At 43.6% G+C, this 21,230-nt stretch overlaps 1 long non-coding RNA gene across 2 annotated transcripts in view; it reads right to left on the reverse strand.

The window, feature by feature from the left end:
* LOC138753715 (uncharacterized) overlaps positions 1-21,014 on the reverse strand; it is a 30,995-nt gene extending 9,981 nt beyond the window's left edge. The window contains exons 1-2 of one of the 2 annotated variants that reach the window (XR_011351383.1): positions 20,916-21,014; positions 13,900-14,036 (exon numbers count right to left, since the gene is read on the reverse strand). This is a non-coding gene — a long non-coding RNA (uncharacterized lncRNA). Of the gene's footprint in view, positions 1-13,763; positions 14,037-20,915 lie in introns of both variants that reach the window. The other variant, XR_011351381.1, reaches the window with a different exon arrangement.
* Between the last annotated feature and the right edge of the window lie 216 nt (positions 21,015-21,230).

Below are 21,230 nucleotides of genomic sequence, written 5' to 3' on the forward strand. Positions count from 1 at the left end.
GAAGTCACAGCACAACTTTATATAACTTTGCTGAGGCCACGGTTGGAATACTATCTGATCATCGTTCTCTAGGAAGGATATGATCACACTTGGCGAGGGTGCAGAGGAGATTTAGAATAATGTTTGCACTGTGTCGCAGGCACAAAACAACACATTTTGGGACGTGTTAATGCCAATAAATTCTGATTTTGATTTCTCTTTCTCTTATTGCTGGGTGCACTAGGCGAGTGGCACCCCTTTCTCTGCCTTTACGACAGGGACAAGTTGACAAATATTGTGCAATTATCTCATGATAATAAGGGAAGGTTTAAAGCCTAATTGAAACATTGATTTGCATTAAAGTGCTTTGTCAAATGTTTCGCCAAATACTTCTGAGTTACACAGAGCACATGGCAGAAACACTTCTGAACCAGGCAGTCAAGGGTTTAAACCATGATACAAGACATGCTAACAGGCAAACGCTATTTCTAGTGACAGAGGCTATTTATGGAGAGAGTATTATAGATTCTATACCTCCATTAAAAGGAAACAACACTGTCTATGTCTTGCACCTGCGCTGGGTAACACGCCTAACAAGGGTTAATTGTAAGGTTAATACAATGATGTGGGCTGATTATCCAACAGCTGTGGGTGATATTTCAGCAAAAACATTCACACATGCAACTAATTTGGAACAAAACCAAACAAAGGAAGCCTTTAATAATGAGGTCCAGAAGAGTCGTAATTGTGCGTGTGGTTCAAATCCTCTCAATTATGCTTCAACAGAAGCATTTCCTCTTGCTGCGTGAATTACACTTACCACCGATAGATAGATACTTGCTTGTGAATTAAAACCAGATTGGCTTGACAGCTCTGCCTTTCCACACTCGTCACACGCCTGTCAACCGATAAGCATTGAACACTTAACTCTTCCTTTCTTAATTTACCAGAAACAACTGCTCAGGAGCTGTGCAGGAGCAAAGGCACAAAAAATACACCAAGGGTGGTGCTCATCTCATAAAAGATGTACATGTTTGCTGTCTATGATATATTTATTCTCTACAGTTGTCCAGCAAATCAAAGGCCTGAGCTTTATCACTAAATTATAGATAAAACCAATACATTACACCTACATCAAGTCTGCTGCCACGCAGTAAAGTAGGAGCATATTTTTGGAGTAAAGATCTTCCATTGGTAAACCATGTGATACTACTGAATATCATCATCTTCCTGTTCTTTTTGTGAATCCAATTCTCATAATAACATACATATGAATTTTTATTTTTTTTAAAGTTTAGACAGACAGCATGGTAACCGACCCTTTCGGCCCACGAGCCCATGATACCCAATGACACCCAATTGACCTTTAACCCCATATGTTTTGAATGGTGGGAGGAAAGCAGAGCATCTGGAGGAAACCCATGCAGACACAGGGGGAACATACAAACTCCTACAGACAGCACCGAATTCCAACCCTGGTCACTGGCACTGTAACAGCGTTGTGCTAACTGCTACACTACCCAAATAATAGAGGACGTTACAACTAAAAAGTTAGATGAGCTTTTTCAATCCTGGCAGATACACTGGGATTTTTCCATCATTTTCAGACTTGATTTCCGCTACTTAGTCATTTAATTTGTAGTCATCTTGTTTAATTCATATGTGCCCTGCACGGAAAACCCTCCTCTCTTCGTTCATTGTCCATGTTACTGTGTTTCCTTTCAATGTTAGTCTTCGCAACCTTCTTTGGGAAGTGCAGGTGTTGTGAACTGGGCCACAGTGTAACTGCTGGGAGTGGGATGTGAGATGAGGGGATTCACAGTCAGTGAGAGGCCCTGAAAAGGTCAGGGGGTGGGGGGTACGGTGTGCAGCAGGGTTGAACCAGAAGGGTGCAGCGAGATTTGGAAACTGGAGAGAGAGGAGATCGGTGGGGGTTGGAGGAGAATTGTTTCTGAGCAAAGGGGAAGACAGGAATAAGGAACATTTGTGTCTAAGTGTGTGCATGCGTGCGTGCATGTGTGCGTGCGTGCGTGCGTGCGTGCGTGCGTGCGTGCGTGCGTGCGTGCGTGCGTGCGTGCGTGCGTGCGTGCGTGCGTGCGTGTGTGTGCCCACATTGAGGGGTGTGCAAAATCTGTGCATTCATTTGGAAATCTTTGATATTAGACCAAAACTGACTCTATCAAGCCCATGTATTAGCTGTTGTACAACAGTCACACTATGATAAATAAATTGATTTCTGGTATCTTCCACTCTTCAGAACTAGTGTGGATCAAGAGAGACTGTCCAGGAAAATGAACTTTGCTTTATTCTGAACATGTAATGGGCAAAATCACATACCTTTGTTCCTTCCAGCACTGACAATCCCTATCGATTCAAGTGGAAATTAGATTTCCCTTTTCCAGTCCATTTCTGATTATATTCAATGGCCCAGGAACACTATCCCTGGGGTCATACACAACTGAGTAACACTTAGCTACATTCATTCACTTCCACTGTGGTGCAGGTCCATATTGGCCTTGAACTCATTTATTTTTTCACCAAATCTTTTCCTTCTTGCATTACGTAAATGTGGTGACACAACCACCAGCCTACTGCAGCGGTCAACCTTTGTACCTGCAGGAAGAACACCCGGGAGGCTGACTCCACCTGGCTGGCTGTCAATCATCTGATCCAGATCTAGACCTTGAGCCGGCCCCTCCCGGGCAAGTCACACGTGGAACCATTGAGACTGAAACTGGTGTACAAGAGGTTAAGAGGATTAAAGCCTATAGTCGAGTCTTTCTGTGTTTTGAGTCTGCTTGCTGCACCACACAGTGCACCACAGTAAACACATGAGGATAAATGATCTTTGGGTACAAATCCAACCCTTTTTCCATTTCTGTTTCATTAACCTTCTCTCTTATGATTGTTTTTAGCTTGTGTTTTGGTCATTCACAGTTCCCTATGACCTTTAGTTTTCTAATTCTGAATTCCCTTCATTGCCTCATCACCAAATTCCACATTCAACCAGTCTTTACTTTAATGTAACTTTTCTTTACCCATGAACTTTTTTTCTGCTGCAGCCTCCTCTATTCTATGAGATTACTTATTAAGCCCTCTGGTCTTCCTTTTATTCCTTGTTGTAGAATCATATAATATAGTATCCCATACAGCCATTCAGCCCTTCAGGCCTGCACCACCATTTAATATGATCGTGGATGATTATACCTCAGTAACCTTTTCCTACTATCTCTCGGCATTCATTGATCCCTTTGGCCACAAGGGATGGATTCAACTCCTTTACGAATATATCTAAAAAAAAAACTGGTCTCTACTACTTTCTGTGATACGGAAATCCACAAATTGACAAGTTATAACTGCTGCAGCAGTCAGGAACTGGATTTTAGGTGAGGGCAAAACGGTATCCAAGTGGGATGAGAACTGAGACTGTGTTCCTTCATCATAAATGATTTGGACTCGGAAACGGAAGGCGCAGCGAAATGCCAATCATTCTCATTTGGGAGGGAATCTAGTTCCTTAAATTATATGTATTTTTTTCCAGAGGTATACAACTTCGAATTTCACTTTGCCATCGCTCTAGTATTGGATCTGTTTCTAATTTCCTTGAAACTGCTAGACATTTTCTAGCAACTGCCAATGCAATCTTTAAAAACTCCTCCTGAGAATAATCATTTGACCCCAGGGAAATCTTTGATATATCTCCTAGTAAAAATAGCATAGGGTTTCATGGAAGTGGAGTCCTTATTACCTGCTGTAGGAAATTGATCAATTTGGTCCAAAAGGAATTCAGTTTAGGACATGTCCATGTGGAATGAGAAAAAAGTATAAATGTCCTGTTTACATCGAAAACATTTATCTGATAAGTCTAATTTCAGCTTATTAAGCTTTTGAGGTGTAATATATAAATGATGCAAAAAATTATATTGAATCATTTATTGTACTTTTCATACTGTCGTGACATATCTGGGCCCAATTTTTATCATTTACAACTATACCTAAATCATCTTCCCACCTCTGAACTCCCAACTGTGCAGCACTATGGCTCCCTTCATCAGAAAGTTTGCAGCAGTTCCAGGTTATGAAAAACAAGAGGTACCTTCTCAGGAGCAATTAGGAAACATGTGAGTCTAACCAGAGATGCCCATAACCCGAAAACATGAACTTAAAATGCTAACATGAGCAAGGATCCTGTGGAATCTTAAGAGATTAGGAAGAATATCTAAGGCAGGGACGGCCATCCTTTTGCTTTTTAATTTGGACGTACAGCACCGTCATAGGCCATTAGAAACATAGAAACATAGAAGATAGGAGCAGGAGTAGGTCATTCGACCCTTCGAGCCTGCTCCACCATTAAGCTTTTGGCCCACGAGACTGTGCCAACCAATTAAGCATGCATCACCCTCGGTGCGTACTCGTGGGTCGAAATGGCCTGTGACCTGTGCTGTATGTCTAAATTAAAAATTAAAAGGTTCGCCACCCCTCATCTAAAGGATGCTTGAGGCAATCTGGAAGCATTTTGGTGCAGAGGATGGAAAAATTATATCTAACGAAAAAAAGAAAAAAAAGAGAATTTTAAGGATTTTCCTAAGCAGAAGGACTGGAAGCAGAAATTCACCCTTATCCTTGCACTCCACTTCCTAACTGGCTTGATTAAAGTAATTTTTTTTTTTGGAATTTCAGAAGGGGAAAGAGGACAACCATCTGCCATTTTGTTTGGCGATTTATCCAATCAAACAAAGGATGTATTTCAACCCACTTGTCATAAATATAAAATATTTATTTGGTAAAGAATGAAAAAAATCAGGTGAAATGTGCTCATTCAGAAACTAGTTTCCAAATGGGATTGCTGATGCAAACAGCATGGATTCATTCAAGGGGAAAAGGCGAAACTGAGAGAAGGTATGGATGGTGCATGAACCTGGTAACAGAATTGCTTGTTACTGTGCTAGCAATGACATTGGTCCTGTGACCGATCACATGAAATCATCTTCATCATCTGAATGGAAGCAGTAAAGCATGACTATATTGGAAACCTCGTGACCTCAACCCGCATGACCGAGCTCAAGAGCTAATCACTCAGATATCAAACGAAAGGGAATGTTCATGAATATAAAGGCTTACCTGGTGGAACATGATATCGTGAGAGTACAAAATGATCTGAAGTGCAAGTGGGAAAAAAAAATATTCTTGATGATTACTGAGCAAGAGGTAAATGACCCATTGTCAAACCCAACAAGATCCAAGGCGAAAGGATGTTTAAAGATGTCACACAGAATTCAAAGATGACTTTTATGTGAAGCTTTACGAAATTGTTAAATCTGCTATGAGGAGTCAGAAGGAGCACTAGACAATTATTGAGTACGATTTGCCTAGCCTTGAAATCCCACTCCCATTTTGGTCATGCTTTCTGCGCTAGGTTTGTGTGCGGACTGTTAGAAGGATGGATTCCGTCAAAGATTTGGGGAATGTGAGACTCAAGTTTCAAACTTTCATGACAACTGGCGATGTTGACGGTCATGAACTCTAAGAATCCTGAAGAATTTTGTGAATCACAAATGACTTCTATCCCTACAATGACCAGTCAGAGAGATGCAGCCCCATCCAGGGCTATCAAGGCAAATCTGAAGAATACTGATGAGAGCAGTTCAGTCATTACAACAGCTGGCACCAACCATCATCTTGCCAGGTCAGAGCAGCCAAGTATTTAAGTCGCCGAAGTAAAGGTCATTTTTGGCAACCTGCAGATCTGAAAATAAGGTAAACAATAAAAATCACTGGTAATTTGAAATAACACTTATAAAACAAAACTTAGACAAGGAGGAATTGGAGTTGTACAATATTTATTGAGCAAATAAAAAGAGCAGTAAGTGGACACCCTTTTGACTAGTGTTGTTCATGGGTTTACATATGATTGATACCTCATAATTGTTCAATAATGAGCAAAGATATATCCTCTAATATGTTCAACCAAATGCCTTTGGCGAAAAGTACTGTCAAACTACGAACCTGCTTTGGTGATGGATAAGGCACAGATGAGGAACTGAAATCTTACTAATTACAACAAATTGTCATGCAAGCAAACAGTGAATCAAGTAGGATCACAAGGTGAGAAAAGCAATTGCTCTGAGATTGTGCCTGAACTTGACACTAAACACAGTTAACGTCAGGTCAACTTCAAAAAGCTTTGCCTACTGGCCCTTATTGTACAGTGGTTATGAATTATTGCAGTTATGAATCAATGCAGTATTTTCCAAAATGTTAGGAACAAACCACTAAGTCACCAAATGAATTAAACAGGAAATCTGCAGATGTTGTCTTCTTTGGCTTGGCTTCGCGGACGAAGATTTATGGAGGGGTAAATGTCCACGTCAGCTGCAGGCTCGTTTGTGGCTGACAAGTCCAATGCAGAACAGGCAGACACGGTTACAGCGGTTGCAAGGGAAAATTGGTGGGTTGGGGTTGGGTGTTGGGTTTTTCCCTCCTTTGTCTTTTGTCAGTGCAGATGCTGTAAATGTAGTGCAACACACAGAGGTGCTGGAGAAACTCAACAGGTTGCACAGCATTTATAGGAAACAAAGGGTAGCCAATCTTTTGGGCCTGAGCCCTTCATCAAGGCATGAGCAAAAAGCAGGCAGGGGCCTGAATAAAAAGTAGGGTAAGGAGAAGAGAGCAGAGGAGGGAAGAAAGAGCAGGGGAAGGAGCACAGGCCAACAGACAAGAGGCATAGCCTTCCCACCGATGAACATGATATTAAGGAAGGTTCAGTCACGGGGGATTAATAGAGAGATAGTAACATGGGTTCAGAGATGGCTGGAAGATAGACAGCAGAGAGTCATGGTGGACAACCGTTTGTCAGGTTGGAAGCCTGTGATGAGCAGGGTGCCTCAAGAATCAGCGCTGGGTCCCTTGTTGTTTATCATTTATATTAATAATTTGGAGGAGGGTGTGGTTAACTGGGTAAGCAAATATGCAGGTGATATGAAAATGGGGGGAGTGGTGGATAATGATGAAGGTTTTCTTGGAATACAGAGGATTTGGTTTGTTTGGAAGAGCGGGCTGAAAGATGGCAGATGGAATTTAATGGAGACAAGTGCGAGGTGCTGCATTTTGGAAAAAAAAACAAAATAAGACATATGCAGTTAAGGGGGAGGGCATTGAGGTATGCTGAGGAACAGAGGGACCTAGGGGTTATGGTACAGAGTTCCTTGAAGGTGGATTCCCATGTAGACAGGGTGGTTAAGAAGGGATATGGTATGCTGGCCTTCATAAATCATAGTATAGAGTATAGGAGCTGGGAAGTGATGCTGTGGCTGTTTAAGGCATTGGTGAGGCCAGGTTTGGATTATTATGTTCAGTTCTGGTCTCCAAATTATAGGAAGGATATAGATAAGGGGGAGAGGGTGCAGAGAAGATTTAAAAGGATGTTAACTGGCTTACAGCATCTAGAGTACGGAGAAAGATTAAGGAGACTTTATTCATTGGAACGTAGATGGCTGAGAGGGGATTTGATAGAGGTATTTAAAACTATGAAGGGAATAGATAGACTAGATGTAAATAGACTATTTCCCCTGAGGGCAGAGGAGGTTGGAACAAGAGTGCATAAGTTAAGGGTAAGGGGGAAAAACTTTAAAAGAAATATGAGAGGATGCTTTTTCACTCAGAGACTGGTGGCGAAATGGAATGATCTTCCAGAAGAGATAGTTGCGGCAGGGTCCCTTCTGTGATTTAAGACAAGGTTGGATGTGTACATGGATGTGAGGGGGTTGGAGGGTTATGGGAAGAGAGCGGGATGGTTGAGCTAGTGGAGTTGTTCGTGTGAACTGGCGTAGATTCGAAGGGCCGACATGGACTGTTTCCGCATTATAAACGGTTATATGGTTAACATATGCAGACATTTCTGAAAAAAAGATTATGACAAATTCCTGGCTGTTAATCACTCAAAGTTTACCGAAGTGTAACAGGTCAGTTCATGTAAACTACAAGTGAAAAAAAAACAATGCATTGAAAGTACTAAAGATCCATATGCAAAGGCATGTGGATGAAGGAAAAATAGAGTATTACAGAGTAGGGCGGATTTAGTCCTTTTTTTTAATAGGGTTATATAGGTCAGCACATTGAGGACCGAAGGGCTTGTACTGTGCTATAGTGTTCTATGTTCTATGAAAGAGTTTCACTTCTTTGATGAGACGTATCCAATGACACATGATGTCATGAACTTTTTGAATTGTAAAATCATTCAGAAATGCATCTTTAAAAAGAAATGTTGTTAGCCTGCCATGCTAGTACCAGACTAACATTCCTATCCAGTGGAAAACATTTTCTAGACCTAAACCAGACTAACTGTCGGGTGATCCCATTATTTTAATCAACAAATGAGTTTGCAGCCAGATGGCTGCACAATTTAACTTTAATAGCTGCACTAAAAATACATAGTTCTTCCACAAACTGTTTGTGAGCTTTCAATCTCAGCCTTTTTATGCCTCTCAGAAGCATATCTACTTCTTCATTGTTTAGTTTAAACAAAGATATTTCACCTATTTGTTAGGTTTATTAGTGATTTACTTCCTTTGTTTTCTGCTTCTGACCATGTGCTCTATTTCTATACATACTGCAAATACTCAGTGTCAGGATTTACTGATTAACCCTTCTGATCAAGTAACCCTTTTTTTAAATAAATATGCAAACTTTATTCAACTACAACATTACAAACACAAACACACATAGAGCTACAACTAAAATCAAAACCCACCATAACATATGGCAACAAAACTGTGAGAAGCAGTAATTATGGCCACTTCTCTATTACACATAATACATATCAAATTAAAGCACAATTTTCATCGTCTATCGCATACGTGATCCCCTGTGGGGGCCCACCATTCCCTGAACTCAGCCACCGTCCCCTCAGCCACCGTATGTTCCCGCTCCAACACTGCTTGGGCCTGGACGTCACCCCGAAAGACAGGCAGGCAGTCCCACCCCCGCAACCACCCATCGCCTCAAGCCATGAATGGTCAGTTTCACCGCAACCCCACAAGAAGATCCACTGAATGCCTGACCCCCCCCCACCACCCTTTCACACCGGGCAGCCATAGATCAGGTGCGTGGGGCTGAAGTGCACCAGAGTTTGAGCAGCATCCCATTCAGGTAGGCGAGGAGGGGCAGCAACCTCACACATTCCTCAAAGATGTGTAAACCATCTCCTTTTGGCTGCAGAAGTGACAGGCGGCCAGGGTGTCGGTGAACTGACTCAGGAAGTGGGTACACGGCATTGCTCAGTGCAGCCCTCTCCACCTCAGGTCCCTGATGTAAAGGGGGAGGACTCTTGTGTACAGGAATTTATCAATAACCCTTACGCACTCTACCCATATCCATAACAGACAAAACATTTATTTAAATATAAAACTGTGTGTAGACCCACTGAAGTAATTTCCCTATTTCATGAATCTTGATTCTAAAGTTCTGATTGCTACCTTGGCTACACTCAGCTAATTCTATACAATCCGGGAAGGGAAATGTAGTCTATCAAGTCCAGAAGATTTTGTTCCATAAAACCATGTAACCATATAACCATATACTGCACAGAACAGGCCATTTTTGCCCTACTAGTCCATGCTAGAACAAATCCTCCCCCTCCTAGTCCCACTGACCAGCACCTGGTCCATACCCCTCCAATCCTCTCCCCTCCATGTAATTATCCAGTCTTTCCTTAAATGTAAATAACGTTCTTGCCTCAGTCACCTCTGCCGGAAGCTTATTCCACATCCCAACCACCTTTTGCATGAAGAAATTTCCTCTCATGTTCCCTTTATAATTTTCCCCCTTCAATCTCAAACCATGGCCTCTGGTTTGAATATCCCCCACTCTTAATTGAAAAAGCCTATCCACGTTGACTCTCTCTGTCCCTTTTAAAATCTTGAACACCTCCATCAAATCCCCCCTCGATCTTCTACACTCCAGAGAAAAAAGCCCCAGGCTGCTCAACCTTTGTAACTCAAATCCTGGCATCCTGTCAACATTCTCATGAACCTTCTCTGCACTCTCTCTATTTTGTTTATATCCTTCCTATAATTTGGTGACCAAAACTGCACACAGTATTCCAAACTTGGCCTCACCAATGCTTTGTACAATTTCATCATAACATCCCAACTCTTGAATTCAATACTCCGATTTATGAAGGCCAACATTCCAAATGCCTTCTTCACCACTCTATCTACCCGAGTATCAACTTTGAGGGTACTATTTACCATAACTCCTAAATCCCTTTGTTGCTCTGCATTCCTCAATTGTCTACCACTCAATGTATATGACCTATTTAGATTTGCCTTTCCAAAATGCAACACTTCACACTTATCCATATTAAATTCCATCAGCCATTTCTCAGCCCACTTCTCTAGCTTTCCTATATCTCTTTTTAAGCTACGGTAATTTTCCTCACTGTACACAATACCACCAATCTTTGTATCATCTGCAAACTTATTTATCCAATTCACCACCCCTTCTTCCAGATCGTTAATATATATAACAAACAATAGTGGACCCAGGACCGATCCCTGAGGAACTCCACTAGTCACCGGCCTCCAATTTGACAAACAATTTTCTACCAGTACTCTCTGACACCTCCCATCCAACCATTGCTGAATCCATTTCACTACCTCCTTATTTATACCTAATGCCTCCACCTTTAACCTCATGTGCGGAACTTTGTCAAAAGCTTTACTAAAGTCTAAATAGACAACATCCACAGCCTTCCCTTCATCAATCTTTTTTTGTAAACCCCTCGAAAAACTCTATAAGGTTTGTTAAGCATGATCTACCCCTGACAAAACCATGCTGACTACTACCTATCAATCCCTGTTCTTCCAAATATTTGTAAATGCAGGTCCCTGATGCAGATCCACGGCAGACATTCTGGAGGCTGGGCATTGGCTAAAGGCATTCAGAATAACCTTACTCACTATGGTCAGACATTGTGCAGGGCCTTGGTTCAATGCATTCATCAAGCACTGGGTACGAGCTTGAACTCTCAGACGCCAGCCAGTCCTTTCACCATTCCACGAAAACACGTCTGTCACTGGCCAAAGTGAGTCACTGTGTTTCCCAAGACTAGGTAATCTCCACCTTGATTTGGTTTTACTGTTTTCAGCTGTTTTTTTTTAAATCTGCTACTTATTGCCTATTCATCCCAGCTCCTTCTCCACCTCCCTCTCCACCTATCCCCACATTATTTGCCCAGTATCCCATCAGATCTTGGCCTTTTCCCCAGAACCCTCTTTTTTTGTGCTGTCTATCTCAACTTCCCACTTTAGTTTTGTCAAAAGGTCCTGGCTTGAACGTTTCAATGATCACTGTCTCTCCATGGACTGTCTCAGTCTGGCCTGTTGATTCTCTCCACCATTTCTTTGTTCACTCAAGATTCCAGCATCTATAATATACATGAACTATAGATTTCTGTTTCAGCTTCAGAGAATTGCAAAGTTTTTTTTTGTGTTGTGTGAATGTCTGGTAAGATTTGGGGAACCAATTCTTGGAAAGGTACAGGAGCAGCAATATATTTTTCTCAAATATTTATCGCTGCTACCCAGTTGACTCAGAACTCAAGGGAATACACGCGAGTGAACACAATATTTGGCTCACCGAAAAGGAGTCAAGTTGAGTTAAAACTCACAATAAACGGATTGTTCAAAAACTATTTACTGCCTTTTTCTCCTGAGATATATGAGCAATCGTGACTGAATAATTCTTTCTCAAAATATTTTGATGCATTTAAGAGGGGAGTAATAGCATGGATTCATAAATTTGTACGGCCCATCCAAGGAAGAGAACATCCACTTCATCTTAAATTATCCCAGAAAATGGCATTCAGAAACATGTATAAACAGATTCTATCAAAGCTTCAACAATAATTAAGATTAATACATGCGAGGACTTCAAAGTGTCCAGCAAACTACAGTTAACACATCTCACATGTAGCTGTAAACTGAAGCATTTTTGAGCACAACAAAGCTTCCTGCAACCATGATCTATCATTTCATAAGTCAAACAGTTTATTCTAAAACAAGAATAAATTCAAACAAGACATGGAGGGTCACGTTTGGAGTTTTCACCAAGTTTCGTTTTTCTCTGTGAGAAGTGAATGAGTTTTTGTCACCGGTGATTGATGAACAGAACATGCACTGGGATCTTCAAGGACCACAGGCAAATGGAATTAGAAGTAAACAGTGACCGAAGTCAAGGGCTTATTCAATGGAGTGCAAAGCATTTTGCAGTTCTATCCATATGGTAGAAAAAAAAATGGGAATGCTGCCAGAGAGAGCTGCTGTAACTGCAGTTAGTGTGGACACAGAAGAGCGGAGAAGCAGAGCAGCGCTATCCAACGGGGTCCTACCACCCAGTTCTAATGTCAACAGCTGCATATAGGTTTTAAATGGCCTTTTAAGAAAATTAACAGGTGAAATGAATAAATGTATTCCATTGGAAAAAATAACATATAATTAAAAAAATAAAGTAACATTATTTGAACAAATTTGGGAACCGTACATGGAACATAACAGAGAGGACCTACCGCGGACCTCCACCCCCTAAAATGATAAGAAGACAAAATGACTTGATCCAGTGTGGAAAAGTACATTTTTCTTGTTTATTTTCATTGTGTGATGACATTGTTTAATGGTTTTATTATATTGTATATGTTGAATGTTTATTGGTTTTGGAGGGGAGTGGGAAGGGGGGAGGGAATGTAGGGGGGAAAAAAGGGGAGAAAATGCCACTGTGTATATTTAAGAGGGAAATGTTTGTATGTATTTTGGTTGATATGGCTCAGTGTGAAAAATAAAAATATATAATTAAAAAAAAGAAAACTAACGGTGAGTTTTAAAATAAAATCTTGCAACCATGGAGTCTGTGGGCAAGATGCAGGCACTTGTGATAAGCAGAACCCCACAAATGATTGCAGATTCTTGGGGATCAGCAACCAAGAATATTTCCCCACCCCCCCCCCCCCCCACTGTTGAGAAGGAGATGGTCCTACATGACAGTGACCGTGATAGCAGACCAGTGAAGGATTCAATGGCCAAAGGACCCCACACGGCTGCTGACAACTTACAGAGATTATATGTTACACCTCAAAAGTTAAAAGAATGGAATCCAACAATATCGGACAAATGCTTCCGTTGTAAACAATAAATTGGAACAGCATTATATTTGGACATGTACAAAAGTGAAAACATTTTGAGAAGATTCAAACTTAATATTAAATAGAATTACAAAAAATAAGGTACCAAAAGATCCAAAAATCTTCCTGTTAAACAACATAAAAGACAAAGAATTAAGCCTAAAATTAGATAGGGCTCAAAATTGATTTATTACGATTGCGCATAATGATAACTTGGAAAATGGAAGCCACCTTAAAAATACAACAATGGTACATAGAAATGAAAAAGTGTATTCCATTCGAAACAATTACCTACAATCTAAAAGACAAACATACTTTATTTGAAGAAATTTGGGAACGATATATAGAGTTTATTAGAAACCGCCAATTTCAGTCCTCCATTTCTCAAAGTGATAAGATACAAGTATGGAAATACTTAAATATGGAATCTTGGACGACACAATTTATTTTTCTTTTCTTTTGTGTTCTTTTAATGTTTTTCTTCTTTTTATTTCTTGCTTTACATTATAGGAGTGGGGAGGGTATATTTTAATTATGAATATTTGTATATATTAATGATATGGTTCACAGTGAAATATTAAATCAAAAATTATATAAAAATAATACCTACAATGACTGGCTCATGAGAACCCAATATCAGAACCAGAATTCGAGGGGGTGTTGAGAGCAAGAGGAGCTTCTGATGGGCCTTGGGCTCTGAAGGCTTCCTGATCGTATCAGAAGTTTGGCTCGAGAGATTGGGTTACCTGTGGTCTGTGCAGCTGTGGGGAGTCTCTGTCTCTCTTTTTCTTCTCTTTTTTTTTAGTTAGGGGCGATTTGCTTACTGTCACAATCACACCATCCAGATTCTATCTCACCGGCTCTTCTCTCCGCCCTGGATCACCTAGACAACAGAAACATGTACATCAGGTTGCTTTTCACTGACTATGGCTCAGCTTTCAACACCATCATTAGGACTCAGTAGTGGTCAGGAAGTTTCTAAACCTGAGCCTCTGCACTTCCTTCTGCAAATGGATCCTTGACTTCCTCATCGGAAGTCCACAGTCAGTATGGAATGCAGGTAAACCTCAAGGATATGTGCTTAGCCCACTGCTCTACACTCTCTACACCCTTGACGGTGTGGCCAGGCACAATTCGAATGCCACATAAAAATTTGCTGTTGATACCACAGTTATCAGCAGAATCACAGGCGACAATGAGGAAGCAAGCAGACATGAGATAGATCAGCAGGATGAGGGCACCACCTCAACCACAACCTTGCACTCAACGTTAGCAAAACTATGGGATTGATTGTGGACTTCACTACCTGGTATGGAGGTGCCAATGCACAGAACAGAAAAAAAATTACAGAGAGTTGTGAACTTGGCCAACACCATCATGTGCATCAATCTTCATTCCATTAAGGACATCTACAAGTCGCAGTGTCTCATCCTCTATCCTCAAGGACCATCACGAACCAGGCAATGGACTACTCTCACTTCCACCATCAGGAAAGAGGTAGAGGAGCTTGAAGATGAATACCCAATGGCACAAAGATGGCTTATTCCCCTCCACATTCAGATTTCTGAATAGACAATGAACCACAGACACTATCTCATTTTCTCTTCTTTTGCACCTATTTATTTTTTAAAATTTAATTTATAGCAATCTTATAACTGTATTGCTGCCACAAAACAATGATTTTCATGACACATGTGGATGGCAATAAATTCTGAATCCGATGGTTAACGTATGAGGAGAGTTTGGGCCTGTACTCACTGGGGCTGAGAAGGATGAGGGGGAGAATCTCATTGAAGCCTCCAGTGCATTGAAAGGCCTGGATAGAGTGCATGTGGAAAGGCTTGTTTCCAGTAGAGAGAGTCTAGAATCAGAAGGTAAAGTCTCAGAATAAAACAAGGTCCCTTTAAAACAGAGATGAAGAGAAATTTCTTCTGGCAGATTGTGGTAAATTTGTTTAACTCAATGCCATAGATGGCTGCAGAGGCCAAGTCATTAGGAATACTTCCAGTGGAGGTTGATTGTTTCTAGATTAGTGGAGGTGTCAAAGGTTAAAGGGAGAAAGAAAGGAGAATGGGATTGAGAGGGGAAAGTAAACCAGTCTTGTTGGATTGGCAGACCAGATGCTAAATGCTGAATTGTCCAATTTTGGACCGACATTTTCTGGTCTTAATATGCAGGGAGTAAGGAATATTTTCAATGTGCAAGCAGCAGAGTTGGTGCTTAATTTGAGCATCGTGTTCAATGCAGACAACATGGGATAAAGGGTTTGTTCCTGTGCTGGTATTGTTCAATGTTCTGTAAAGGGCTTTGGGAACACAATGTTTCTAATTCTCAGTCTGGAAATTAAATGCAGACTAAATCATCATAAATCTAAAATTCTGGTCTATATGTAAGGAAACTGAGTTTCTGTTGAGCCTATGTACAGCAAAACCCCTGGTATCCTGAAACTATAGTGATTGGTAGATGCCGGATGTGATAGTACAGATTGTACAGGTGTATATGTACAGATTGTAGTGTAGGATGACTGTGATTGGCTGAGAGTGTAGCCACGCTTTCTGGCAGGTCTTAAAGGATTGATCCTAGCCAGACCAGGTCATTCTGGACTGGTCGACCTACTTGTGATATGCTCCAGTCTTTTTGTTAATAAAAGCCTTGGTTTGGATCAACAAGTCTTTGGTTCTTACGACACGCATTACAATTTTATTAACTAAAAATAAATTTTAAAGAGATGGAGCGTCTGCTACGGCTGGAATGCCTCGACGTCGACCCACAGACAGCTACAGCCTCGAATGACTTTAAACACTGGGTGAGATGCTTCGAAACATACTTACAGCTCTCTGATCCTGCCGTGATAGAGGACAGCCATCAATTACTAATATTGATGACTATGGTGTCCCCGAGAGTCTACCAGAGTAACCAGGACGTGACCATGAAGGTGCTGAAAGGGTTCTATGAGCGACTGGTGAACAGGGTCTATGCTCGGTACAAACTTGCTACAAGGAGGCAACAGCCCCGCGAGTCCTGCAAAGCTTATATTCAGTCACTAAGGGCAATGGGCAGGGACTGTGCCTGCACAGATAGAACTGCTGTGGAGACCACAGACGATCTCATTCAGGATGCATATGTAGCCGGGGTTTGATTGAATGAGGTGAGGCAGCACCTGCTAGAGCACAGGGGAAGAAAACCTAGAGGACGTGATCCGGATCGCAGAGATAATGGAGGCTGTGGTCTTAAGTATGGACATATACTCTCGGGGCTGGACCCCACATTCTGATGTGAGTAGGATGACCTCCCTCTACCCTACTACTGCCGCTACGCTGCCCGATAAAACCCCAAAGTGTTATTTCTGCGGGAAGAACAAGCATAGCAGGTCCCAGTGCCCAGTGAAAAAAGCCAGGTGCCAGAAGTGTCTTTAAAATCGCCACTTTGCTGCAGTCTGTCGCTCCAAAATGACCGCCGTCAAACATAGTGCCTCATGTGAAGCCAAATCACCACTCTCCATTTGAAACACTTCTTCCTCAGAGCTCTCATCCAATGAGAGCGAGGACTCTACCGCATGGCAGCACCTGACGTCACGGGGCAGACGCCGAGCACGCAAGGTACAACCTACCCTCGCCTCAATGACATTCACCCTAATGTCTGACAAGGCCCCAGCCCCAACCTCAGCCCCCGCAGCTGCCGCTGACCAGGGACCCGCTGCCACCACCGCCGATGACCAGGGACCCGCTGTCGCTGCCGACCAGAGATCTGGCGCTGCCAACCGGGCACCCGCCGCCACTGCTGACTGAGGAGAAGTCGACGCTGCCGACCCGGTACCTGCTGACACTGCCATCCAGGTTCCCGACGCTGCCATCCGGGGACCCGCCACCACTGACCACCCCCGCGCTGAACGCCCCACCACCGACGGCAAGCAATGACCCCAACACTTACATTTGGCTTCAGGCACCAACACCACCTCCCCGACACTGTTTTTTTCAGGCCCCACTGTTTGCGTGACGTCATCACGCAGGTCTCCACTGTCTACATTACATGTCTCTGCATTAATAACCCTTGATCAGGACTTCCCCCAGCCCCTCACAAAAGCAATGGAACTGATTAAAGTGCATGGACACTATACCACTTGCTTATTTGACTCGGGGTCAACTGACAGTTTTATTTGCCCGGACCTGGCCCACCGTTGTGGACTAGCTATTCTCCCCACTACACTGAGAATTTCATTGGCGACCAGATCGTTCTCGACTGGGGCAAAGGGGTACTGCATGGTGACCCTGAAAGTCCAGGGCATCACGTTCACAGACTTCAAACTATTCTTTCTTTGGCTTGGCTTTGCGGACAAAGATTTATGGAGGGGGTAAAATGTCCAGTTCAGCTGCAGGCTCGTTGGTGGCTGACAAGTCCGATGCGGGACAGGCAGACACGGTTGCAGCGGTGGAGAAAATTGGTTGGTTGGGGTTGGGTGTTGGGTTTTTCCTCCTTTGCCTTTTGTCAGTGAGGTGGGCTCTGCGGTCTTCTTCAAAGGAGGTTGCTGCCCGCCAAACTGTGAGGCGCCAAGATGCACGGTTTGAGGCGATATCAGCCCACTGGCGGTGGTCAATGTGGCAGGCACCAAGAGATTTCTTTAGGTAGTCCTTGTACATTTTCTTTGGTGCACCTCTGTTACGGTGGCCAGTGGAGAGCTCGCCATATAACACGATCTTGGGAAGGCGATGGTCCTCCATTCTGGAGATGTGACCCACCCAGCACAGCTGGATCTTCAGCAGCGTGGACTCGATGCTGTCGACCTCTGCCATCTCGAGTCCTTCCCCAATTGTGCAACCCTGCTCTGCTGGGACTGAATTTTTAGTGCCAATTTCAAACCATTACCCTGCACTTTGAGGGGCCTCACGTACCGCTTTCTGTCTGTAACCAGTCCACCCTGGGAACCTCCTGCCAGTGGACGCCCGAGCCACCCAACCCCGCACCCCAGGGCCTCACCTGTAGTCTCTCTACCCTCCGAGTTGCTCCGCCAGCATTTTTTGCATATCTCACCCCTGGCTGGAAGCCTGTGGCCACCAAAAGCCGGCAAAATAGTTATGAATACAGGAAATTTATCACAAATGAGGTGCGCAAACTGCTGGATGAGGGCATTATCGAACCTAGCTCGAGTTCATGGAGGGCCCAGGTATTAGTTGTTACAAATGGGGAGAAGCCACGGATGGTGGTTGACTACAGCCAGACAATCAACCGCTTTACGCTCCTGGATGCATACCCCCTTCCACAGATCACGGATGTGGAGAATCAGATCGCCCAATTCTGTGTATTTTCCACCATTGACTTACGTTCGGCCTATCATCAGCTCCTGATCCGCCGAGAAGACCGACCTTTCACGGCCTTCGAGGTGAATGGGCGGCTGTATCAATTCCTCAGGGTACCCTTTGGGGTCACAAATGGCATCACGGTCTTCCAGAGGGAAATGGACAGGAACGGGCTGACTGCTACTTTCCCGTATCTGGATAATGTCACCCTCTGCGGCCACGACACGGAGGATCATGATGCCAACCTTGAGAATTTTTTTCAGACTGCAACTCGGCTGCACTTGACCTACAATTTCGACAAGTATGTCTTCCGGACCACTCACCTCGCAATTCTGATTTGTGTGGTGGAGAAAGGGATGGTCATGCCAGACCCTGACCGGATATGCCCCTCATGGACTTGTCCCCCCACCCCCGACACCCAGAAGGCACTCAAATGCTGTCTTCGTTTTTTCTCTTACTATGCCCAATAGGTTCCACACTATGCTGACAAGGCACGGCCACTCATCAAGATCACCTCCTTCCCCCTGTCAACTGAAGTCAAAGCGGCCTTCGACTGCATCAATGCTGCATGCCATCAATGAGTCCATTCCGTTTCAAGTCGAAAGCGATGCGTCTGACTTTGCACTGGCTGCCACTTTGAACCAGGCCATATGGCCGGTAGCCTTCTTCTCCGGAACCCTCCGGGGCCCTGAGAGTGGACACTTCTCTGTCGAGAAGGAGGCCCAGGCCATAGTCGATGCAGTATGTCGTTGGACACACTACCTCACTGGCAGGCGCTTTACATTGCTGATCGACCAACACGCGGTCTCCTTTCATGTTTAGCAATACCCAATGAGGTAAGATCAAGAATGACAAAATCACCAGGTGGAGAATAGAGCTCTCCATCTTTAATTATGACATACTGTATCAGCTAGGTAAACTCAATGACCCGCCATATGCGCTCTCCAGGGGACTTGCGCCAACATGCAACTGGACAGGCTGCAGAAACTCCACGAGGAGCTCTGATATCCAGGGGTCACTAGATTCACGCACTTTGTCAAATCTCGTAACCTGCCCTACACAGTCGAGGAGATTCACTCCATGGCCCGAGCCCGCCCTGTGTGTGCTGAGTGCAAGCCCCATTTCTTCCATCTGGAGAACACCCACATCATCAAAGCCAACCGCCCCTTTGAGCGTCTCAGCTTAGACTTCAACGGGCCCCTACCATCAACCAACCATAACACCTACATCCTTATGGCCATCGATGAGAACTCCCGCTTCCCGTTCGCTGTGCCCTGATCGGACATGACTGCCTCCTCAGTTATAGAGGCCCTGCACAGCATCTTTGCCATCTTCGGGTACCCCAGTTACATCCACAGTGACGGAGGTCCTCGTTTATGAGAGTGGAGCTGCAGCAGTACCTTTTGGAACATGGTATTGCTTCAAGCAGGACCACCAGCTATAACCAAAGCGGTAATGGGCAAGTCGAAAGAGAGAATGCCACTGTCTGGAAAGTGGTTATGCTTGCCCTCTGGTCCAAAGGTCTCCCCACCTCTCACTGGCAGGATGTGTTCACTAGTACCCTACACACCATCCGCTCCCTCTTATGTACCACGACCAATGCCACCCCCCATGAAAGGATGTTCTCTTTCCAGAGGAAATCCGAGTCGGGTATGACCATACCGGCATGGCTCACGGTTCCCAGTCCAGTCCTTTTACGGCGTCATGTCCAGTACTCTAAGAATGACCCCTTGGTTGACTGAGTGAATCTGCTCCATGCGAACCCGCATTACGCCTACGTTGAGTACCCAGACGGACGGGAGGACACAATCTTGCTAAGGGACCTAGCCCAAGCCAGATCAGACGCAGCAGTGCCTTTAACCCAACCTCCCCCATTCCTTCTCCCCCAGGTCATGTGCTTGAACAGAGGGACCAGCACCTTCCCACCAGCTCAGGCCAGACTGTCGACAATGCCATTGGGGAATTGAGCGAAGCAGTGGCCGCACCCCATGGGCCTGCCTGCGACACGACTCCGGCGACCCCAGTCCTGGCACCACGGCGGTCATGCCAGATGGTCAGACCCCCTGACCGGTACAGCCCCTAACCTCCATTCACCCTAGGGTCAGTTCTCAAAGAAGGGGTGAATGTGATAGTACAGATTCTATCACCAATGTGTATATGTACATATGTACAGATGGTAATGTAGGATGACTGTGATTGGCTGAGAGTGTAGCCACACCTACTGGCAGGTCTTAAAGGATTGCTCCTAGTCAGACCAGGTCATTCTGGACTGGTCGACCTACTTGTTATATGCTCCAGTCTTTTAGTTAATAAAAGCCTTGGTTTGGATCAACAAGTCTTTGGTTCTTTCGACGCGCATTACACCGAATAAGTGAAATTTCCATTTGCTTTTGACTCACTCTTTGAATGCCTAACTAGTGCAGTAATAATAAATAATTTAAAAGGCAAAAATACTATAGTGTACTTACATTGAATAAACTTCACTTGCATGAATGTATAAAAGATAAAGCTTTATTTTCAGTCACGTTCTTTGAAAGCATTTAACTGTCATTACATCTATTGGCTTCTCTCCCTCCATGGAGCCGCCCATATGATGAACAATAACATCATAATTATTCAAGTTTACAGATAAAGTCTAATTATTACCTAATTATTACATAACCTAGCAGGGATAAGGAGATACTTTCAGAGAGTCATCCTTGGGCATTGCTATTTTATTCAAATAGCTGCTCTGAGCAAAACAGGACCAAGGCAGTCAGCTGGCTGAAGTAACACTAAAGGCT

This window comes from Narcine bancroftii, chromosome 1 (genome assembly GCF_036971445.1).
Source record: "Narcine bancroftii isolate sNarBan1 chromosome 1, sNarBan1.hap1, whole genome shotgun sequence".
In the NCBI taxonomy this organism is placed as follows: Eukaryota; Metazoa; Chordata; class Chondrichthyes; order Torpediniformes; family Narcinidae; genus Narcine; species Narcine bancroftii.